The following is a 9,393-nucleotide window of genomic DNA, read 5'->3' as shown; positions in this document are numbered from 1 at the left end:
AAAAAAATTACATTAGTAGCTTTATGTCTTTTATTTTTTTTATATTAATCAAAGAGTGAATAGTAAATTTTTCACTCGTTTACACATTTTTTTTATTTTCATCTCATTTTTTAGAAGAAAATATTTTAGTAGATTTTACGCTATTTTTTTCACTCTCTGTTCTTTCTTATTTAAATAACAAAAAACTCACATTTTCATCAATTTTTTAGAGTGAATCCTCTCAATTGTTAAAAAAATTGAGAAAATAATGTATAATTTCTAACTCTTCAATATTCTCTCATATTTTTTTATTCTACTTATAAAATTAATAATAAAAATTCATATTTTATTCTCTAAATTATTAAAAAAATTTAAAAAGATTTATTTTCTATTTTTTTTATATTTTATTTTCTTCTATATTCCACATTAATCAATTATTGATATTTACATGCTCGTGTTTCTCCTTCTTGTGTTAAATTTATGTTTCAATCTATCTATTTTAGTACGATTTTTGTGCAAAACATCTACTTTTAAAATCTCTTTATAAATCTAATTTTTAATTTATGGTCATTTTGAATTATTTTTTAAAAAAAATTATCTTTCAAAAAAAATATTTTTTAGAATAATGCTATATATCCAAATCTAATCATGTAAAATAATAAAACTTAAAATAATAGTAGTTATGATTGATTTTCATTTTGTTAGACCAACTTAATTGGATTTAATTAACAAAAATACTTAAAAATATAGTATTATTTATTTTTTAATAAATAAAATTATTTCATATTTAAATAATTTTTTTAAAAAAATTAAATATTAAAAATATTTTTTATTTCTACGTTTTAAAAAATAAGATATTGTTAGCTTAAAAAAAATAATTTACTTTTTTAATAAAAATATTTTTGAAAAAAAGTATTTAAATAAATTTTAAATTAAATAAAAACTTTATTTTTTTAAAAAATATATATTTTTATTTAAAAAAACTAATCCAAACTAACACTTAAAACTTCTCGCAACTTTCATTTAACTAATGTTATCCACAAAAAATATGCATCAAAATAAAAATTTAAAAAAATATTAAAAAATATCAAAATTTATTATGTTTATTTAGTATTTTTGTCATTAATTTAATTTTTTAGCTTAATAATATATTTTAGTCTATATTTTCAAATATTATTAATGAATTAATAACAAAAATAATAAATTCTATAGTTTTATGCAAACTTACAAAAATGAATTAATATATTAAAAAATGAAAAGAACAATTTGGGAGGGATATTATTTAGGCCGCGTGTTTTATTGTCATCTAATCTTGTAATCTATCTAATCTGTCAATAAAAATAATGAAGAGGGGTTATTTGGAAGCACGCCGACCCTGGAAATAAGATATAATAGGGTGTCATTGACTCATACCATTATTGCGGTTTGTGAGCTACTCACTTTGGCAGTTGCAATGCAAGTGGCAAGGACAATCCAATTCAACCCCAAAATGTACGTTCCAGAATTTTAATTTTATTTTATTTTATTTTTGAGTGAAAGCGATGTGAAGAGAAATCAAGAAGGTGGATGGAAATTAAAAGGTTAAGAAATATATGGCTCTTGACTTGTGGATATGCATGCTGATCATGTGCCAACACCATGTGAAATTGCAATCTTCTCCCTATTTTATCCCAAATCTCAAGCAAAGCCAAAAGCAGGGGTATATGTATTTATTTATGGTAATTGCTATGATGTTTAACTTATTAAAAAAATTAAAAATTAATATTTAATTTAAAAATATAAAAAGAAATAATTTTAAAATATCTAAAATTTATTATAGAAAATAAATTAAACAAAAAAATACTAAATTAGATAAATCATAGAATTTATTTTATTTATTTATTTTTTGTGTAATTCCTTTGGATTTGATTGTAATGTTGTATTTATTTATGTATACGGAATATTGAAATAGAAATAAAGAGATATAAAATTATATTTAACAAATGAGATATAGATAGAGATATTATATTTAGAGATATAGAATTAATATATTTTGTGTTTATCCTAATAAAAAAGACATAAAAATATAACAAGAAATATAATTTATTTAATTTTGTTTTTTATTTTATTATTTTTGTTAATTTTTTATTATTATATTTTTATTTTCAAATTATTTGAATAAAAAATTAAATAAAAATAAATTCAAATTTTATAATATATTAATTTATTACCAAACAAAATACAAAAATAATAATTTTATATCTCTTTTTTACATTGTGTTTTTAATATTGTATTTTATCTTATTCTTTAAACCAAACATAACTTAAATACTTTAAAATTTTTGGTATATCTATAATTTAATTTATTTTAATATATATTATATTTAGATACTAATAAAAATATATTGATTTAAAATTTAAAATAGTTGATATTTCAAATAAAAATATAAAAGTTAATAATTAACAATATTATCTTAAGAATTATATATTAATATTAAATCATATTTTTTATGAAATCTTAAATATTTAAATAGAATTGTATAAATACAACAATATCTGTGCAATCTCAAAAAAAAAATGTTACGTACATTATATTGTGAAATTGTCGGGTACTGTGTATTTATCTTCTAGTACAATAAAATAAATAATAGGTCAGCTAACATTTTTTTTGGTGTCTAGCTAACACAATATATTAAAAAATTATATATTACATCAACTGACAACTTCACTTAATCCTGCTTCGAAGAGCCATGGCGGTTCCGAAAAAACAAATATATGCATTTCGAGATTGGGAAAAATTATTATCTTATTCAAGAATTGTTCATGAACAAAAGAGAGAGACGTGTATGTTTAATTACGACTTCTTCCAAACTAGCTTAATAATCAACATGAACATTTGGATTTTCCGTGTGGGTCCCACGAGCTTCTCTCATAATATTGCTTACGTGCTAAGCTATGACTAAAAATCTAATGACTTTTGTATTTATTTTAAACTACCACCACTTAAAATTTAATCATTCCAGAGATTTTACTTTAATTTGGTGATAGAACTTATTGAGACTTTGTTGACGTTATATGAAAACGAAAACCACCGTTGATTCATTCCATATCTTCACTATTATTGGTGTTGCGAAAAAGAGTTATATTACAGCTCAAGGTTTAGGTGGTAATTACGTGAGCTAAAGTTTAGGAGATAAATGAATTTATTTTCCCTAATATTAATTAATCTTATTTAAATTTGTTGTTATGTGGTGTTCACTTTGACTTTCAGTATTAATTATTTTATTTAAATGTTAAATTATTTTATTTTGTATTAAGTTATTTGTTACAAATAAATTCTTTTAATATTAAAATTTAAATTTAATATATTGTTAGTGTAAAATAATTTTATATATATTTAATTATGTAATATTATATTAATTTATATTAATTGTGTAAATAATTAGTCAAAATAATGAATGTAATAATTTTATAACTGTTAAACAGTGTGTCTGCACGTGTGCGTGCCGAGGTTAAATAGAGAGTGTTTAATAACGGTTAAATAGTGTGTGTCTTTTTTTTTAAAAAGGAAATTTTGTTTGTGGTTTTAAAACTACATACTAAATATGAAAAAAAATAAAAATAATCACCGCTTGGCAAATGACAAGTATAACCACAAGTTGTCTTTGAATATGGGTTTCTTATATAAATAAATTACAGAAGTTCTAAAATGATATGTTTTCTCTAATTAAATTTGAAGACACGATTTATTTCTTTTATTGCTTATATAAATTGTCTTCAGGACATTTAATTTTAGGTTTAAACGTAGAACTTCACAACCTCAGACAATTTGTCATGGATAATTTATGTTTTTCTCCCAAATATATAAATATAACGTAAATCTATTGTACTAAGTTATAGAATTTTACTTTTAAACTTAAAATTAAATGTGATAAGACAATGGCCATATAAATAATAAAAGAAAAAATTTGTATCTATCTTTAGATTTGATTTAACAAAAAACTATAATTTTGAGTTTTCTTTAGTTTATTTATATAAAAGAACTTTTAATATGTTTATAAATTTTATTTTGGAGAAATAGAAAAAGCTAACGAAGGAGTTGTAGTAAAAGCCTTAGCTAATGAAAAGGCCTTAGGTTCATTTTTAAACATTTTTTATTAACTAAGAAATGCTATAGTTTTTACTAATTAAATAAATTTTGATTCTTTGTTTATTATATTTTATATTAATAATTTAGATTTAACGATGTTATTAAAAACAATAAATTAATTGAAAAAATTTTAAACTTTTATTTTTTACTTTATTATTTTTCATTTTAAATATATTTTTATGATTAATTTTGGCTTAAACAAATTTTTTTATTCTTATAAAATACTTATCTTTTTTTCAATTTGATATTTGTAAAAAAAAAGGGTTATTTGGTCCAATAAAATTTAAAATGTCTCATTTTAGTCTCTATCGTTAATGTGTTCCGTTAAATATTTAATATAATAACTATAAGTAAACACTCTGACCTATCATGCAAATATTTAACCTGTCATATCCATATATATTTAATGAACAAATTAATGGAAATAATTAAAATAGAATTCTTTTAAATTTATTTAAATCAAAACCAAAAAAAATTACAAAGACTAAAACTTAAGAAAAAAATATTTTATAAATATCAAAAATTTATTTAAGGTCTAATATGTTTTGGTGGTGACGATTATACAAATTCATTTACGGTATGGTGTGTATGGAGTTACGTTTTAACTTTGAAGATCTGACAAACAAGTTACAACAAGGTTATCAGGTGTACCGGAAATACCGGTGTTCCAGTTGTTTTAACCGTTGATCTGAATTATAAAAAATATATATAATATATTAATTAAAATCAACGGTTAAAATAATTGAAACACCGGTGTTCCTAGGTACACTTGATAACTTTCCGATAATAATAAGGTAATAAGTTGGTCTACCAATTAATTTATTAATCTGTTTAAATCATCGTTGGAAGTTTAAATTTCGATATGTGTATACAATATGATAAGGAGAGTTGGGTGCATGAGGAGAAACACGTGTTGAGAGGAGATGACGTGGCAGACTGCATGTGTGAAAGGCCTGAGAGCTTGCCTGCTGTCACTTTCTCATGTCAAAACGACAAAACCCCATCCTTATGCTTTTCCTTAAAAAACAATAAAAAAGCAAAAACGCATATTTAAAAAATAAATAGAAAGTAAAATAAAAAACTGCATATGAATAATTAATGTGGCTAATTTTTTATATATAAAAATTGGTGATTTTTTTGTTGAAAATAAAATTATTTAGTATAATTAATTAATTACAGATGCATAAATTTTGTATATTGAAAATCAATATGTAAGGGGAATGTTTCGATATGTAGGATGTGGATTAGACACGTGTTAACATTTTAATAATAAATAAGATAAATGTTGGATATATATCAACTTGCAATAGTGTTGTATCAATATTTTTTGTACATTTATAATATTATAATATGTTTTAAATATTAATATTTAAATAAAATATTATTTTTATTTTTATATTAAAAATAATTTTTAAATTAATGTTAATAGTTCATAAAAATATTAAAAATATATTTATCATTTATTATTTTAAAAATTATTTTAAGATCATTCTAATATATTTATGTCACAATTAAAAAAAAGTAGATATTTAAAAAATCATTAAAATTAAAATAATATTTATGTAATTACTTTAATTATCATAAATATTAATATACTAAAATTCAAAATTTAATTTTATTAATTTATTAGTTTAACTGGTTAGTCAATCCAATTATTATTAATAATTACATAAAATTTTGATATATTCTTTTTAAAATAAATATTATTTTATTTTATTTTTATATGAAAGTAATTATTATTTTTAAATTTTAAAAATTAATTAATTATTCTATACATATTATATTAGTACATGCATAGCGTAATTATTAAAAAAATAATATTAATAAATATTATATAATCCAATTGTAACTTTTTCAAATTCTTTATATTTTTTATGGTACTTGATATGATTTTATTCTAATATTTTATGCTGAATCTCTACGATAAATGTTATAACTCTTGATACCAAGGACAACTTCCTACTCATTTTGAAACTATTATCCAATTTAAAACTCATTTGGAGCCAAAATATTATGCGAATCATTGCCAACAAATTCATATTCTATGTTTGAAAAACTTTGTTGCGCTATAACCTCCAAGTTTAAAGTTAAAAAATGTAGGAGATATTGCTGCGCTCTGAAACCTAAAGGGCCATCCTAGGTGACTGGAATGCTCCTTAAAGCCTCATCGCTATGATCGCGTATCATGGCAGGATTCACATCCACACCATCTCAGAGTACATCTTCTATAGGATCTAATTCTCGACCCCTTTCGGTACGGAAGTTGGTATCCTCCCAAAAGAAGCAGTATCATAATCGCAATCTCACCAAAAGAATGATTATTACCAATGTCACAAGCATCGTAATTATCACGATTTAAATAAACTGCAAAGGACAAAAATGCCACTAACATTGATTCTGATGCAACTACAGGCACCATGTTAGAGGAAACTATAGGCATTGAGGTAGAAGTATCTTAGCAGTCCAAGGGAATGAGAATTTGAATTTGATCCTCTTGAACTAACAACTACATCCCCAAATTTGGCCAATAATTCATAAATTCTCATCTTGAAAAACTGACAATGACAGTAAAATTAAACTTACAAATCTTCATCACTTTCTATCACAAAAGAAGCTTATTTAACAAAATCTTGCAGAACAAAGATAAAAATCCTGCAAAATAATTTCTCCACATGATTGATGCTATGGGCTCCCAGTTTCTATAATATGCTACTTTGCTACTGAGCAAAACTAGTTGATTATTGGATAAAGGCACTCATCAGATACTAGGCAACAAATTTTATTTTCTAGTATTTTTTTCGTAATCATTCCTCTGTTGTGTGCAAAAACAAAAAAATTTTATCACTAGCCAACATATTTGCCACTCTAGACAACACAAAGTTATGTATGTATTTATAGGACCTCCCACCTGTCTAAATCAATTTGCATTACTTTAAAATATTTTTTCACATAAATCGTAGTTGATAGCTACGAACTACATTACACTTCACTTCACTTTAATTTTAACATCCTTATTATGATTTACTATAAAAACTCAACCCTATATTCCAATCATAGGCTTTCATACATATATATGTATATATATATATATATATTTCGTATTAAGATATACCAATTTATCTGTAAATGTATAAATTGACTAATCTACTATAATTTACATAAAATAGAAAAAAGACACGCATGTATCGAAAATCACAAATAAAACATCTATGTGAAATGTGTTTCAAAATAATTTATTAATATAAATAATCTTATTCATATATTGTAACACACCTCATTAAATCCAATTAAATTACTCACAACAAAAAATTCGCTAAAAACTGTCGGATTCTATGCCAGCGATTATAGACGAATTTTTCATCAACTTTTGCGACAGTTAGCATGACAGTTTTATTGAGTTGTTAGCATTACCGTCGAACTAAAAAAATCGTCGGAAAATCCGACGGTAACAATTGACGCAAATTCAAATTAAAATAATGCACCTATTACCATCAGAATTTACGTCTAATAAATTCGACGATAATCAAAATTTTAAAACTCATCGTTTTACTTAACGAAACCAATGTTACTATCAGATATTTTCGATGAAAATTTTGACGGTAAACCTAACTAAAATTCGAATTTGCATCCCTTGCTTCATTTCTGCATCTTCCCTCTCCATTCTCTCTTATATCTCCTCTCTCTTCTCTTATGCTACCCCCATCGGCCTCCATTTTTTCCACCAGTGACGTCTGCCATGGCCACCGTCGGTGCCCCTTCTTTGCCACTGTCAGTGACATCTATTGTGGCCATCACCTCTCTTCACTCTCATCTCTATCTTTTTTCACTGCCACCAGTCTCCATTGTCCCTGCTGCTAGTGTCATTGACACCACCACCATCTCGATTTCTATTGTCATGGGTGGGTGTTATGCGAGGGAAGATCGTGTCCAACCTCCATTATCCGCTGTTACCATTGCAGGGAGGGGTTGTCGTCACTGTACTTCCACACTTTTCTCTCAAGTTAAGGTTATGATTTTTTATTCTTTTATTCAATTTAATTTATTTTTATTTTTTTAAAACCATACTTTAGGTTAATATGTTAGTTTAGGTTTTATTAATTTTATCAGATTAGGTTAAGTTTAGAGTTTAAGATATTGATATATTAATTTTGTTAGATTAGGGTTAATTATAGTTTCTTATTGAAATAATTTAGAGTGATCAACAACTAATAGTTTTTTACTGCACATTTCGCGCACCTCAAACACCTCATTTTTTCTATCAAAGCGGTGCACAACTATATTTCTTGCATGTTGCATATTTGTTTCTATCCACTGAGTGAAAAATTATGAGTAATTAAATCCAGCACACTTGCAGTCGTGAGCCTTAGCACTCTTCCATGTAAATAGCTCATTTAACCGATAATATGTTGCTCAAAAGAACGCCAACGCACAAAGATTTTGAGCACCCTTCAACACTGAATTTATGCACTTAACTAGATTCAATGTTCCTCGTCAAATGCCAATACCCACTGAAAATGTTCGATGTAGTGCTCCTCCATTGTTCCTGAATAGCATACAAATCACATCATACATCATCGTATTAGGCACTACCAACACATTATAAGAAGAAATAAATATAGTGTCAAATATCTATATTGACAACAAGCTTATGCAAGTACGGGACCTTGAATACCCTTAAGAAATTGCTACCAATGTGCCTAACACAAAACATCCACCATGCTCTTGGAGGTTGTCAATCACCTTTGCTATGATTTATTACTGTCCATATTGAGTCATGTCGGTTAGAGATTATCCCCACACTATCTCTCATGACAACATTTCTTCGTAAATTACTGAGAAAAAAGTACTAGGCATTAGGGCCTCCCTCCACGATGACAAAAGAAATCAGCACAATGTTTTGGTTCTTATCTTGTGCAACTGCAACAAAAAAAACATCTTTTAAATTTTTTGTAAAGGTGTGTGTCGTCAACCTTAACTAGAGACTTGCAATGCTGAAACGCTCTACTTCATGGATTAATACTCCATAATATCTGGTGAAGTATCCTTACACTATCCACTTCTAGACTCCTGTTATTACAGGGGTTGTGTTTCTATTTGAACAACTGAGTTAGGCATCTTTTGAACCATTACCGTGGATTACAATGGCAAAACTTGGTAAGATCTTCCCAATCAAAAACCTTTTCAATCGATGTTTGATTTTTCAACTAAGCCTTTCGATAACTGATGGTGTAGTTTGATTACTCTTAAACTCTTTTCAAGGGGAAAGAAGCTCCACATGATAAAGTT

The sequence above is a fragment of the Arachis hypogaea genome, chromosome 5, assembly GCF_003086295.3.
Source record: "Arachis hypogaea cultivar Tifrunner chromosome 5, arahy.Tifrunner.gnm2.J5K5, whole genome shotgun sequence".
In the NCBI taxonomy this organism is placed as follows: Eukaryota; Viridiplantae; Streptophyta; class Magnoliopsida; order Fabales; family Fabaceae; genus Arachis; species Arachis hypogaea.
The sequence above is the reverse complement of the archived record's forward strand: the minus strand, read 5'-3'. Positions refer to the sequence as shown.